Below are 17,018 nucleotides of genomic sequence, written 5' to 3' on the forward strand. Positions count from 1 at the left end.
AAGAATATGCCCATGTGCATAAACTCTCTAAAAGTGGTAAATCCGACTTGTTGGTGGAGTCGTCTTTCTAGCTTCCGCGAGCGGATTCCATTATGACTTTGTTCATGGTTTATCCTTAGAAGATAATGGTCCCCGACGTTCCATCTCAAGAGGTTGAGTCTTTGAAGGCTCTTTTTGGAGTAGTAGAGTCAAAAATTGCATACTTCAAAGATGAGTCTTCTAGGTTGCACCAATGCCTGGACCAAATGTCTCCTTTCTTGGAGAATATGTACTTATATGAGTCTCCTGCGATCTTAGCCGACTGGGTGGCCAAACTCGAGGGCTCGCTTGAAGAGGAGAAGAAAGGTTCTCGTGAAGTAGACCTTGTACTAGAGGCCCCTTCTTCAAATGCCCTGGTGGCTGAGATGGATCTTGAGGAAGAAATTACCGCTTATTCTCAAGATCTGGAGGCCCTCTAGAAGGAGTGGGTCGGTTTGGACAAACAGCTACTAGACCTTTCCAACAAAAGTCTAGAGGAGATTGCCTTCAATAAGGTTATGGATCAACTGAAGTTGTTTCTTCATGATCTCCGGGCATTTCCTAGCTCCTTTAAATATTTATTAATAAACGATTTGTTGTAATTTTTTATCGTTTTGTAAACTACCGAATTTTTGTTATTGTGTTTAGATTTGATTGTTATATATGTCATTGCTTCATGGTGCCTATTCCTTTGGTGGGGATCTGCGAGATCTGGTCATAACTTCACAGTTGCAATTGAATGGCAGTTCTGCATCATAGAGGATCGTCCTTGACCAAGGGTAGGATCCCCATCCCTCCCCCCAAATTAATACTCGGGTCGAGGTAGATGCCTTTGGGCTCTACCACCTACGCCCTTGGAGTGGCTAGCTCCGAAGGGGGGGGGGGGGGGGGGGGTGCGCCAACTACGTAGAAATGTGCATCTCCTTTTTTGCTTCTTGTATCCTAAAAAGGAAAAAGTACATAAAATAATGTGACTGGAATGATGACATGAAAAAAAGTCATTGCATTTATCAATATATCAATCTACTATGTGAAAAATAATGGAATAAGTAGATAGGAAGCCCTTTTAACTGCAATACTGATTTAATTTAGCAATGTTCAAAATCTTTTGTATTTGCTCTCTTACAAGAGTTTCCAAGATGTAGACCCATTTCCCGATGTTGATTTGCACCTTATATGGTCCTTCCTAATTTTCTTCCAGCTTAGTGTTCTAAGCATTCTTCACTCCAATGTCATCTCTTTGTAGTACCAAGTCCCCTGCTTGAAATTCTCTCTATCGACTAATTGTATTTGGAGGTCGTTGCCTGCTTGAAGATAGATTTGGTGAGAGGGGCTAGCACCCTTTTTTACTTTAAGATGCCAATCTCTTCTCTAATCACTTTGTTGCTTTCCTACTTCTGCAAAGGGTTGGCTATCCTCCAACTCATCTCTTTAATTTCTATTGGAATGATAACTTTAATACCATATGTAAGTAGGAAGATATTTTCCCTAGTAGTCGACTGGGGAGTTGTATGATAACCTCACAAGACGTGCAGTAGTTCGTCGACCCAACTTCCCTTGGTCTCTTATAGACTTCGCTTCAGACCCCTAAGTCGCACCTGTCACGGTGAAGAATCGGAGACCAAGCTATTGATTAGACTTGACTCATGAATCAAAATATCACCATCGAACTTTAATTTATCCAAAGGAAGGGGAAAAGATTAAAAAATAATCCAATATGTATATGCAAAGCTAGAAGATTAGACTTAAGTAAGCAAAAAGAGGGGGAGATTATAAGGTACATGGGTGTGTTATAAAAAGAGAAGGTATTAGCACTCTAATCATCTGTAGTAATCTACATGAACCTTTTAAATATATGTATTTGGTTAAAATTGTTTGCTATTTGATTGGGGAGATGAGAAAAAGAACATCTTTTTATTGTTTGATGATTTTGAAAGACATTGAGTCTTATGCCTACGTACCCGTGAAGGATCAAAACCTCATAGTTCGGGTTCAAAAGTAAGAAGGGATTTGTTGGGGTTGATTTTATGAGAAATATACAGATTGTCATCTTAAAGAGAAAACTCACTATTAAACCACCACAAACACGTGGAAGATAGATCTTTGCATCAAATTGAAAGAAGGGCTCTCACTTGGATACAGAATCAACAAGTATGCCACATACCTCTTCCAAATGAAAAAGAATCAATATCAATCTCAACAATGTTATGGGATAGGAGATTTAAATCTCAACTAGGGATGACTCATGTCTAATCCTTTTATGAAAAGGTTTCAAATATGGAATAGCCAAAATGGCAAAAGGGGTTGAATTAAGTTTGTGTTTTTAGGTCTTATGAAAAGATCTTTGAAAATGCCTAAGTGTTTTGAAGCATTTGATTAAGAAATAAAAGGGAAAACAATGACCTAATTCAAAGTTTATTATGAAAGTGGTTATAAGAAGGAGAGATAGATATATATAATCCTAAGGTTTATATTGAGGGGAACCTAAGATTGTATCTAAAAGTTTTGGATTAAGGGGAATCAAATTTGTATAGGATGCAGATGAACACACACATGCAAAATGACAAGAATGTCATGATTCCTTTACCTTGGATATAAACAATAACAAGGTTGAACATGCATTGACATTAAGGCACAAAATATGGCTAAATACAATTACAATCACAAGGTGAGTTAGGTATGAATGATAATATTGATCATGGTTTTTTGGCATTGAGATAAACATAAACAAGACATGACGAAGTTGCACATAACATCACAAGACACAATACATTGATGATGAAAACAAAATCATATTTGACATGGTAAAAGCATTCATTGATACATGGTAAACACAACATGAATCAATTTAGGTTAAACATGCATCACATTATAAGTATTCACAAAATAAACATTAAACTTGAATCAAAGTTCATGATAAGACAAAGCTTAAGTGGAAACCTAATCACCTCCTAATCATTCATTCAAACATGTTTTCAAGGTGACTCAATTGATACATTGTATGAAGATAATCAAGTTCAAACATTTTAAGGATAACAATAAACATTTAAAAGAGTGGGCTTTAATCATACAAACTTTAAACATCAAGAACAAACAAGACATAAGCCAAAATAATCAATTAGAAGCCTTAAAAAAACACTTAAAAACACATGTTTTCCATCCAATCAAAAGTGGTTAAATAAATAATACTTTTGGGATTTTTTGGTGTCATCATAATATAGAAATTCTCATGAACACATGGCAAAAAGAATGGGTCAAAAATGTTAAGGGATCATGAAGTTATGGATATTTGTTATTGATGACACGCCCATGGCCTCTTGACACGGGGGGGTTTGATGCCTGACGCGGCCCGTGTCAGCTGACACGGGTGGCCGTGTTAGGCCACTATATTTCTTTCCACGCCATCCTTTGTCTGACACGGCCAGTGTCAGGTGACACGGGTGTCCGTGTCAGGCCTCCTGTACCGGACTTTTCACTCATTTGCTTGCTGGAATCTCGCACTATCTTGCTCTGAGCTCCCTGGTTCTTCTACCTGGATCTGTCGGACAAAAACACAGCTATCCCAAGCATAAAATCATGAAAATATAATTAAAATATAACAATGAAAGGAAATGCTTAAATATTATACCGGAAGTAAAATTGACTTGAAAAGTATAAAAAATGCTTGCACAGTGTTTCAAAATCCTCCGTTTCTTGTCGGATCAGTAACGAAAACTTAATGCAAATGGTGATTGATCACCTATCAAGACGCATCACAGTTAAATTGGGAGCTTCATTCCAATACTTCACCACAATCATTGAAGCCAAAGTTGCAAGAGCATCTGCCATCCGGTTTTTATCTCGAGGGATATGATGAAATTCAACCTTTGTAAAGAAAGTTGAAATCCTCCTCGCATAGTCTCTATATGGTATCAAACTGGGTTTATTCGTCTCCCATTCACCTTTGATTTGATTCACAACCAAAGTTGAATCTCCATAGATGTCAAGATATTTGATTCTGAGATCAATGGCCTCTTCTAGCCTCATAATGCAAGCTTAATACCCAATCATGTTGTTTGTACACTTAAAAGTCAATCTAGCTGTAAATGGAAAATGCGTGCCTTGAGGAGTAATGATTACTACCACAATGCCATTACCATATTGATTAACAACTCCATCAAATACCATGCCCCAATGGGAACCATGTTCTGGCCCTTCTGCAAGCAATGGTTCATCACAATCCTTCATTTTCAAGTAGAAAATCTCTTCATCAGGAAAATCAAACTGCACTGATTGGTAATCTTCAATCGGTTGGTGATCCAAATGGTCAGCCAAGACGCTACCCTTGATTGCTTTATGAGATCGGTATTCAATATCATACTCTGATAATAACATCTCCCAACGGGTAATCCTCCCAGTTAAAGCAGACTTCTCAAAAATATACTTGATTGGATCCATTTTGAATATCAACCAAGTGGTATGATTCAACATATATTGGCGCAGGCGCTTAGCAGCCCAAGCCAATGCGCGAAAAGTCTTCTCAAGCATAGAATACCGAGTCTCACAATCGGTGAACTTCTTACTGAGGTAGTAAATAACATACTCTTTCTTTCCAGTCTCATCTTGTTGACCAAGAACACAACCCATACTCTCTTTAAGCACAGTCAAATACATGATCAAGAGCCTTCCTTCCACAGGCGGAGACAGAATCGGAGGTTCAAGCAGATACTCTTTGATACTATCAAAAGCTTTCTGGCAATCTTCGGTCCAATCACAAGACTGATCTTTCCGAAAAAGCTTGAATATAGGCGCACATGAGGCAATCATGTGTGAAATGAATATGGAGATATAATTCAAGCGGCCGAGAAAACCTCTGACTTGCTTCTCAGTTTTGGGAGCAGACATCTCTTGTATTGCTTTGACCTTGACGGGATCAACTTCAATACCCTTTTCACTGACAATAAAGCCCAACAACTTACCAGAACGAACACCAAATGTACACTTATTGGGATTCAAGCGGAGTTTGTACTTCCTCAAACGCTGGAATAACTTCAACAAATGCTCAACATGTTCCTCTTCATCAATTTATTTAGCAATCATGTCATCAACATAGACTTCAATCTCTTTATGCATCATATCATGAAAAAGAGTAGTCATTGCTCTTTGGTAAGTTGCACCAGCATTCTTTAAATCGAAAGGCATCACTCTATAACAGAATGTTCCCCAGGGTGTAATGAATGTGGTCTTCTCCATATCCTCGGTGCCATTTTGATCTGATTATATCCGGAAAATTCGTCCATAAACGAAAAAACTTTGAATTTAGCTGTGTTGTCTACCAACATGTCAATGTGTGGCAGAGGGAAATCATCTTTCGGACTGGCTTTATTCAAATCTCTATAATCGACGCACATACGGACTTTTCCATCCTTCTTCGGAATAGGCACAATGTTGGCCACCCATTGCGGATATTCAGCGGTAACAAGGAAACCGATATCAATCTGCTTCTGCACTTCTTCTTTGATTTTCACTGCCATGTCAGGATGAGTCATTCTCAACTTTTGCTTGACTGACGGGAATTCTGGCTTCAATGACAATCTATGCTCTATAATCTCAGAATCCAAACCAGACATGTCTTTATAGGACCAGGAAAACACATCTGAATACCCTCGGAGAAGATCAACCAACCCCTTCTTCACTTTTGGACATAGTCGAGACCCAATCTTGACTTCCTTCACATCATCCTCAGAACCTAAGTTGACTAACTCAATCTGCTCTTCGAATGGCTAAATGGCTTTTTCCTTGTGCTCAAGTAGAAGGGACAGTTCATCAAATACTTCTTCATCACTTCCTTCCTTGGACTTAAACACAGGGAATTCAAAATTTGGCGAAGGAGTAGGACCATTGTATTCAATGGTTTTAGAAACCAACCTGCATAATGATTTGATACTTTGATTTTAGAGAAGTGAATTGGTGATCAAATATTATGCAGATGGACAAATTATATTTATTTATGTTTTTTTTTGTGATTACCATTTTTTCAGAAAAAGCAAAAAGCAAAAATAAAACATCATAGATGTGGATGAATAGAATTATATTTTATTGATGATCAAATTTTAAATGCCTAACAATGTTCACTTCTCCCTTAGGCATAGGAGAAGGATTTTCAAAAACAAATAAAAGCAATTACTTAGATCGATGCACAATAATAGGAACATCAACAGCAGTCCAATTGTTGCAAGTTTTTCCATGCGTCACAAAATTGGTGGAGCTTTCATCTTCATCACCCCTAATCACGGCAGCTAAGTGTTGTTCATTACCATGAATTAACCCTCCGTTACGGAAACTGGGTTGCACATCTTCAACTCTAAACTCAGATGAACCTCGTTAGAATCCCAAACCGGCTCTGCTCTGGTTCTTGGTGACCTCTACCATCCGGCCCCACTGATTAGAACTTCCATCTTCAACAATCTTCTGAGCATGTTTAAAAAAGGACATAGGTGCCCCAACTCTCTTTTCCTTAGCAATAGATAGAGCTTGGAACAGGGTTCCAATCTCATCCCCAGCTTCTACATAAGAGAAAGACGACAGGTGGCTTACCAACAAAGCTTTCTCTCCACCAACAATAACGAGCTTTCCATTCTTGACAAACTTCAATTTCTGATGTAACGTTGATGTAACGGCTCCTGCCTCATGTATCCATGGCCTTCCTAACAAGCATCTACAGGCGGGGTGGATATCCATTACCTGGAAAGTAATTTGGAAATCACTCGGACCTATCTTCATAGGAAGGTCCACTTCACTAATCATAGTCTTGCGAGAACCATCAAATGCTTTGATGATTATGCCATTATATCTCATCGGGGCTCCTTGGTACGACAATCTTGACAGAGTTGACTTTGGGAGTACGTTCAGAAAAGAACCAGTGTCGACCAACACATTCGACAGAGCATCCTCCTTGCAGTTCATTGAAATGTGCAACGCTAGATTGTGATTTCTACCTTCCTCGGGAAGTTCCTCATCACAAAAGCTCAAGTTATTGCAGGAAGTGATGTTAGCCACAATATGATCAAACTGATCAACCGTTACATCATGCTCTACATACGCTTGCTCTAATACCTTTTGTAATGCTTCTCTGTGCGCTTCAGAATTCATAAGCAGAGACAACACTGAAATCTTGGAGGGAGTTTGGAGCAACTGCTCCACCACATTAAACTCATTCTTCTTAATAAAATGAAGCACCTCATCATCATTGTTAGGTTTCAAACCGCTTGATTCACCAGACTGACACTTTGGAGCACTAACTGAATCTACTGCAAGCACTTCCACCTTCTTACCAACTGAACAATCTTCCACATTCTTTGGGAATACCAACCCAAAAACTCGACCACTGCGGGTCACCTTCGTAACATCAGTAATGCTCACAACAGAACTAATCGTAGGCAAAGGAACCTCTTGACCATTCTCTAGCATGGTAGCATTGTACTGATACGGGATAGCTTTATCGGATGCATACGGGACTGGACCCGCTAACGTATTACCAACGGCGATACCGATCTGTTGCTGACACTGTTACTGCTATTGATGTCATACTGGATTACTATTCTTTCTGGAGTTTTGAATACGGGAACTATAACATTCACACCGTCACCTACGTGACGGGACTAGAGAATTTGAATCATACCTTCATCCATCAACCTCTGGATGTCTCTCTTCACAACCATACAACCTCGGGAGTTAACACTATAGATTGCACAACCATCATGGTCGTGCTCACAATCGCTCACCAAACAGATATCCTTGTGCATCGTCACCAAGGACCTTATAATGAAATGGACATCAAATACCTTGAACTCCCCAAGACAACCATCTACCATGTTGACAGAGGGGCTACCATGAGTAGGTAGTGGATTAGCTTTGACATTAGGCACACGGTCCTCAAAGGACACCATCCCACTCTTTACCAGCTTTTGGACTTCGTACTTCAGGGGGTAGCAATTCTAGATATCATGACCGGGAGCTCCTTGGTGAAAGGCACAACGAAGTTCTGGTTTATACCACCATGGAAGTGGTTCAGGAATCTGTGGAGGATTTCTTGGTTGCAAAAGGTTCTTGAGAACCAATGATGGATACAATTCAGCATAAAACATAGGAATCGAGTCGAAAGAGACCTTCTTCCTCTCAAAGTTTTATTGTTGTTGATGATTGTTGGTATTGTTGTTGTTGTAGGTGTTTGTTCTTTGCGGTGGCTATTGTTGACGTTGTTGTTGAATTGGTGTTGATTGATTATTTGAAAATACCAGAATAACATATGATACTTGATGATGGTGTTGACGGGGTTGTTGACTCCTTCTAACATGAGACCTCCTCTGCCTCTCAATGAATACTGCATTAGTCTCGCCTTCTTTCTTTCTGGCAAACCCACTACCATACTTCTTGCTAGACGAAACCTCCTCTTTAGATAATTGTCCCTCTCAGACACCTTCCTCTAATCTCATCCCCATGTTTACCATTTCGATAAAATCACTGGGGACACTGGCAATCATGCGCTCATAGTAAAATGAGCTCAGGGTCTTGAGAAAAATCTTGGTCATCTCATTTTCTTCCAAAGGAGGGGTGATCTGAGCGGCTAACTCTCTCCATCGCTGAGCGTACTCCTTGAATGTCTCCTTATCCTTCTGAGACAATGACCTTAACTGGTCCTTATCTAGCTCCATATCCATATTATATTTGTACTGCCTCACAAATGCTTCACCCAAATCATTGAATGTACGAACACTCGCAATATCCAAACCCATGTACCACCTCAAAGCGACACCAGTCAGACTGTCTTGAAAATAATGAATCAGTAACTGATCATTATCGTTTTGCGTCAACACCTTTCTCGCATATATGACGAGATGACTGAGCGGACAAGTATTCCCCTTATACTTTTCAAAGTCAAGGACTTGAACTTCAATCGGGATCTTGACATTAGGAACCAAGCAAAGTTCCGCAACACTCTTACCAAACAAATCTTTTCCCCTCAGGGTCTTCAACTCCTTTCGCAACTGAAGGAATTGATCTTTCATTTCATCCATCTTTTCATAAACATCAGGGCCCTCAGACGGCTCAGAATGCTAGATGGTATCCTCAACACGAGGCAAAGTGTGAAAAATCGGTGGCGTAATAGACATGACCGGGCTAGATGCCAACATGGAAACAAAAGTAGGTGGAAAACCTTCAGGTACAAAGTTGGGCGGCATTCCCCACGGGAATTTGGCAGGCATGGCAGGAGCGAAATGAGCGACAGGCACGGTTGAAGAAACAACCTCTGATATGACAGTCCTCTGAGGAGGAGGAGTTGCAGGCGTTGGAAAAGATTGACTTTGAGCAACTAGGACCGACTCCATCATGGCAGTCAGATGGGAAATCTCGTCCTTCAAGTCTCTGTTCTCTTGCTCTAGATGTTCCATGATTCTTGAGTGATTGGCACGGGTATTGTATCAGCACAAAAGAAGAATCAATAAGACATCTAGCGAAAGAGAAACCTGCTATGCAAATGATGCATGAAATTCAATGCTTGATTGTTTTTATTTTCAAGGAACATACTATTTTATTTGCAAATATATAATAATAATAATTGCACAATTTGATTGACCACAAAATCTCTTTTATTTATATAATTGGAAGGATTACACTGAGTACAATTTCAGAAACCAAAATACAAAGTACAAGAGAAAAGGAAACTAGTCATCCTAAGGATCCCTAACAATAATGTCAGAAGATCTAGCTGCAGGTGCATACTTCCTTCGGATACATCGAATCTCAAACTCAAAAGAAGTCTTCATCTGAGTCTTCTCGAGGACAAGCTAATCAACAATCTTCTTCCAAGCAACAGAAGGCTGAGGCATACTAGAGGAAGATGAAACCTTTGTCTCTCTCTGTCTCTTCACTACTCGGTCTTCAAGAAGCTCAATAAGTGCATCTTTGTCCTTAGACTCAAGCTGCAACTCCTCATGCTTTCTGCTCAAAGCATGGAAATGCTCTTCCCACATATCTTTTTCTTGCTTCATCTTAGCGAGTGTGTCTTCCAACTCCTCTACATCTTGGTTAGGGAGAGTTGATGGCTCAGCCACAACCATAGACATAGGTCTCTCACAAGCATAAGGCATCTTCAATTCCAAAGCTCTCTTCTTCACCCAAAGAGTGTAGGCTTCCAAAGCTACACAATTGCATGGACCAAGCTCAGATCTTCCTTTCCTATGCACATTATGCCGAGCATTCACAATCTTCTACTCTAAATGTTGGGGATCTTTACCCTCTTGATAGAAAAGACCTTCTAACCGAGTGTTATTAGGTTTGTCTCTCAAGGGGAACCCAAGTTGACGACGAGCCAAAGAAGGGTTGTAGTTAATTCCTCCTTATGTAGCAATGAGAGGCACATTAGAGAACTCACCATAATAATCAATAATCTCCAAGCTACCCAATGAATAATCATACCAAACTATATCATCATTAGTGAGAGACATAAGTCTCTGAGACCACCGTAGACATTGTTTGTTCTCCACAAAAGTAGGCGTCTGAGGCAAGTGCGAAATAAACCACTTGTACAGAAGAGGAACACAACAGACAATAGTTCCACCACCTTTAGAATTACTTAGATGCAAAAAGAAGTAAATATCACCCAACAAAGTAGGCATGGGATTCCCAATCAAGAAAATTCTAATGGCGTTAACATCAACAAAACCATCAATGTTAGGGAACAAAGCTAATCCATAGATGAGCAACACAAAGATAGCTTCAAAAGCGTCCACACTACCGGCTTGAGCAAAGGTAGTAGCTTCCTTGATGAGGAACTCAAAAGTCAATCCAAACAATCCTCCTTTCTTCACCCAATGGGCCTCTATCTCAGACTTCTTCAGATGAAGAGCTTCAGCTATGATATGAGATTTGGGAATCTCTTCCAATCCACTAAAAGGCACTTTGCTAGAAACAGGTATTCCCAAGAGATGGGCATACTCCTCCAACATAAGCACAAACTGATAATCATAAAAAGTGAAGCAATGGTAGAGAGGATCATAAAACTGAACCAACACACTCAGAAGTCCTTCGACCACATTAGCAGACAAGATAGACAAAAGCTTCCCATGACGTTGCTTGAAGTCCAAGGGATCTAATACAAAGGATGGCAACTTCCTTAACTCTTTCAAATCTGGACATCTGAAACTGTACTTCTTAGTGTTCCTTCGTCCATAATCCATGGTCTGAAAATATTTGCAAATAAGACCTCAGTTCCTTGAAATTATTTCTGGTGTGATGAATGTTATGATACACATGAATGCAACAATCACAAGTAAGGGATCACACACAAGGCAAACAAACAAATGTCAATGGATGAATCAAGTCATTGTCAAGATCAATCTTCCATTTTTGTGGATTATGGTTTTCACCTTATCAACACCCAAGTTCCATTGATATTATCAAGACTTTATTGGATCAACCAAGAATTAAGGGTTTTTTGTGAGTCACGAGCATGGAGTCTGGGTGAGAACCATCCCAAAGGAGTGAACTAAGGATAAAAACCTGTAGATCATGTTCTAAAAAGTTCCCATAGTCTTAACTCCATCTATCGGATATTACAGGTTAGGATGACTGACTCATTAACCCATAATATTCTCAAGAGAAACTCGTCTGAGTGTAGTATCACGTAACAACTATTATCAAGTCTACACCTGAACAGTCTCTGCATTATGCCCTAAATAGGCCAAGAGGGGTTAAATATTCTACGATCCTCAGATTCTCGGACCCCAAATCAGAGATAGTAATGCATAACCACAAATAACTTGTGTGACATTCATAACTCCAAAAGGGTCTCCACTAAGTAGATGGGTCTCAAGCCAACTTGTTAAGGACTACTCCACACAAGTCGAACATGACTATACCATCCTCCTATCTTAATTGCACTCAAGTTCAGGTTAGAACTTATCTCACTACTCAGAGATCACCAAGCACAACAAGCATATTATATCACACAAATAAATACACCTACATCAAATATACAATTATACACACAAAAAATTAGGCTAAACCCACTGGAGACTACTCCCCAGCAGATTCGCCATTTAATTTCTGTAGCGGTAAATTCATGACCATCAAGCTATGGATAAGCTAGACAACAATAAAACCAGAGTCGTCACCGCGCTTTTATTGTTTCCAAGGGAAAATGGAAAAGTACGAACAAAACCCAAAGATAAGAAGTTTTCAAATCAAACCTAATAAAATGCCAGAGATTACAAGTAAGGGGGTTGGTTACACATAGGGAAGGTGTTAGCACCCAAAGTGTCCTAGGTACTCCTAGGGAGCCCTTTTTTGTGTGCATATGTGTTTTTGTACAAAATGATGTTTGCAATAAATAGAATGGAGGGATGAGAAAAGAATTCATTAATTATATTTTTGTGTTTGACAAGACCTTCAGACTTGTGCCTACGTACCAACATAAAATGAGGAATCAAAACCTCGTAATTCGTGGTAATAGTTTCAAAGTGGGTGCATTGCTTTTAACAAAAATATAAGTTTAACAAAGGCACAAAAGGCCTAAAAAGGTTTGAATGAGTGTTAATTCTTTTTGTCTTTTGAAATTTTAAGTCAAGTATAGTTAAGTTCATTTACAAGTTTGATTAAGAAAAGGGTTTAAAAATGCAATGGCATAAGGCCAAAGTTTCTAATTTGCAATATGGTCTAAGTTTAAAAGAAACACAAGCAAAAAAGATTTTAAAAGGAGGGAGAGATTTGAAATTAAATAAATGGGGAGGAGATGAAGAGACTAATCCTAAGCAAAAATTTAAAAGTTAAGAGTTGAAAAGATCTGACCCATGGGCTGCAATCCAATAGACAAGAATGTCATATATCAACCAAACTTCCCTTGGACTTTAGAATCAAGCAATATCAACACACAAATAGCAAGATGAGGAGCAAAGCATCAAATAAAGATAGCCACATCCAAGCTTAGCAATTCCATGATCTTCTTCATAATCTCTCATGCATCAGGTGATTCCAAAGATAGGCACTAAGCACATGTTCAAAGTAAAAGCTCCAATAAGTCCATGTAGTAGATGAACTCATATGGGATCACAATACGTGCTTCAGATGAAGTTTCCAATCACAGGCACTTGGTTTCATAAAAGTTGGCATTGGCCAAGTCCTTTTGCAATGGGAGTGTTGCCTAATTCTAAGTCCAATGTCTCAGACCAAATCCAACAGTCTACAAAAAAATGTCTTTTAGGGTTTTTTGTTCTTATTATGTACATTAAGGTCAAAAGACCACAAACACAAACAAGTATATATAAACACAATATATTCACAAAGTATGGCTTAAGTGAGCAAATTAAAAATGGCATTAAAGTAAACAAATTGAATGGTATGAATAATGGAAAATGAATAAAGGCTCAAAATTAAAGTGCATAAAAGTAAATGACTTGAAATTAAATGTTAGTTGTTAATTGATTAGAAGTTAGTATTTACTTTTGCTTTTGTTTTGTTTAAGTCATTCTTTGGAGAACACTCAACCCATTTGTCACAAACATGGATCCTTGAACCAAGACATCTTCCAAAGGAAGGAAATAAGGCCAAGTTTCCATACAATACCATGAAAGAGGGGAGACTTACAATCTCACTTACTAGAATGTTATGCCTTTTGTGTCACAAATTTAGCGCTATGTTAAGCAATCGTAATTTGACTTATGTAGAAGTCATAACTATTTGAGGTCGGGCAATAGAAATTTTGTTGTTAATGCGTGTTAGAGACATAGTATAATGAACTATGCTCCTAAAATCTACCACACACAAAAAGAATATGCAAAAGAGGTGGACCTAATCTCATCCACACTTATGTTGATTTTGCAATCAACTAGCCTTAGGATATAGAGATATCATAGGTCCATGACATGAATGAATAGAGAATGGGATTGAGATGAAGAGGGAGCGGGAATGGAATCAACACAAATTAGTCAAAGGAAGACTTTTATCAAATTAAAATCATTCATTCATTTTGGGAGATGAAATGTACATTTCATCAATCCCCTAAATCCAATGATTTTAACTCAACAAAGTCAAATCAACCTTGACCAAGGCCCAACAACACAGGTCAAACTCAACAAGTCAATATCAAAAGCTCTACACAATTTATTTTGCAATCAAACAAATAAAATCAATTAAATAATGCATTAAATTAAATTATGGTTGGTCAAAATCCTAAAACCTCATCAAAACACCAAATAAATGGCCATGGGATTTATCATAGGTTAAACAAGGTCAAAGGATCTTGGAGAAAAAATTTCATAATTTTTGGAAACTTAAAAGTATTTTTAAACAATTAAAAATATTCACAAAATCAATTAAATCATGAAAAATATTAATAATGATCCAAAAAATAATTTTAATTCAGAAAATAAAAGAGGAATTTATTTAAATTTTTTTGGTGAAACTCTCATATTTTTTGGATCAATATTAAAATTAATATGAATTAATGAAAATAAACCAAATAAAATAAAAATCAGAAAATAAGAAAAAACGTGGACCACTTGATCTCTCTCATTAATTGAGGTGGCAAATCAAGTGGCTGCTAGCGCGCATTCCACCATGGTCACGAGTCAAAGCGTTGTACAAAAGGTAATCAATTTCAACGCACGAGATTAGAATATTTCAAATGGATCATGTGGTTCTGATGAGCGCCAACGCATCACCGAAGCCAAAGCTTCGGTCTCCTTCTCCGGTGAGCTTCACCGGACTGGTTCACTCACAACCATCACCAAAATTAAAATTAAGGACATGAATTTAAAGTAAAAATGCTCAGAAACTCGAATCTGACCTCAATTTCTCCTAACTCCAAGTATATTGAAAGATACAGGGAGTTGAATTTTGAGGTGTATGATCTGAGTTACTTCGATTTGACCTCTAAGCAACTCAATCTTGTTACCTACATTGGCAGGACTTCAGACAACCAAAGATCCAAGATAATTATAGAGAATTGAGTAAGAATCGAAGAGATGAAAAATTCTGGAAAATATCTTTGATGCAAGTCTATGCTCGATTGATCTTGCTCTTGCTTGCTCTTGATCTTGCTCAGGACACTTGATAGAGTAGAATTGAATGGACAAAAGGCTCAGGATCCTTGGAGATTTGAATCTCAAAACAGTGAGATTCACACTCAATTTCCAATTGGAAATTATCAAGATTATCCTTTGAAATGAGATGGTTTGAAGGTTTGGAATCAAAGCTGGCGCGCATGGTCCTTATTTCTAAGCATAGAGGGCTCTATTTATAGCCAAATGGATTGATATTTTCACACTTGAAATGAAATCCAAAAATAGCAATGTATATTGCATGGGTGCATGGGCGTGTAACAGACCCATGTAATCACTTCTTCTGATCCATAATTGAGTACAAGCATTGTTGAGATCATGTTGGAATGTTATGCATTAGTGTATGAAATGTTCAAGTTTAATTTGTGCCAAATGATCCCTCATGTTCAATCCATGCGCAACCCATTCAAATCTTATCCAAAATGGATGAAATTGGACTTTTTGGAAAGGTTAGATTAAGAGGAACAACTTCCATGTTGAAAACTTTTTCATTTGAAGCTTGGATCATGATGAATTTTGAGGTGGAAGTTGAGAAAGTCAAACATGTCAAAAAAATTCTAAGTGTCAAGCCATATGTTCACTTATTCCACCTTGGCTAACTTTTTATGTGAGTTTCAAATGAGAAAAGTTCCTTCATCAAAGTTGTAGCTCTCTCAAAGTCCTTCAGAGTGGTCACAAATTTGACCTCATATAGATTTAATATGAAGGAGGTATGCATTTTTGAAGTTGAGGAAAACCACTTGTTCAATGGCATTGGTCCAAAATGACCTATAATGTATCCTCATATCACATGCACATAAAAGTTGAATTAGCTCTTCCTCCAAACATAAAATTTGAAGTATACACCTTGAATTTGATTGTGAAACTTGGAAATCTTTCATCTTATAAAAATTGAGAAAGTTATGGCCTTGGGAAGTTGACCTCCAAATTAGGGTTTAGACAAAATGACCTATAATCTTTCACCATAAAAAAATGACTTTACAAGAAAAACTAGATCTAGACCTCAACATGAAATTGTTTGGAATTAAATTTAGAGTAACTTTGCTATTGGAATAATTTTCATATGACAAAAATTGTAGGAGATAGGGTTTAGGGAACCCAGTTTTGATCAGATGAATTCCTCTGGTCAACCATCATCAACCAACTTGCTAACTTGCAATTCTCTTGACTTTTGGGACTCATGTAGGATCATATATGCATAAGATGATGGAATTTGAAGTGTCCCTTGAAATTTTTGATCAATTGGTGAAGAAGCTTGTTGAATAAGTTACACAAGATACCCATATCAATTAGGGTTTCCAAGGCAAGCCAACTCCAAACTCTTGATGAATTCTTGATCAAAATAACATGTGAAGACCATGGGGATCCATATATGATGCTTAGAGCCATAATAAACCAATTATTGATTAAGCTTCTAACCTTGAGGGTCTTAAACCCTGGATGTGAGCTTGATAGATCAAAGGTGAGCACATGCCCTACCTACAAAAGAGTTAGTTTATACAAAGATATTTTTTTAGTATTTTTATTAGTAAAGATGATAAAATACAAAGTATGATATAATCAAATGATGCTTGGTGATATCTCCCAATGCAAACCCAATGTATGAGGGATAAGGAGGATGCCAAGTTGTGATCCCAATGCTTATGCATATGATGAGAAAACACGAGGGATCTTAGGGTCAAAATTTGGGGTCTTACACCTGTCAACCATTATCAATGTTTTTGTATGCACTGACTATTAAAGAGTGTCGGTTGGAGATCAAACATAAGTTAGGTTGAGGAGCAATGTGCAATCGGAGATTTCTTAGTAAAAATACATCCCTCAACAGTCTCCCCTTTAACAAGGGTAGAGGCGATTGGAAAAATGTTGTTGTTGCCATCTTGTGCCACTTCCATCAGTAAC

Source organism: Lathyrus oleraceus, chromosome 4 (assembly GCF_024323335.1).
Source record: "Lathyrus oleraceus cultivar Zhongwan6 chromosome 4, CAAS_Psat_ZW6_1.0, whole genome shotgun sequence".
Classification (NCBI taxonomy): Eukaryota; Viridiplantae; Streptophyta; class Magnoliopsida; order Fabales; family Fabaceae; genus Lathyrus; species Lathyrus oleraceus.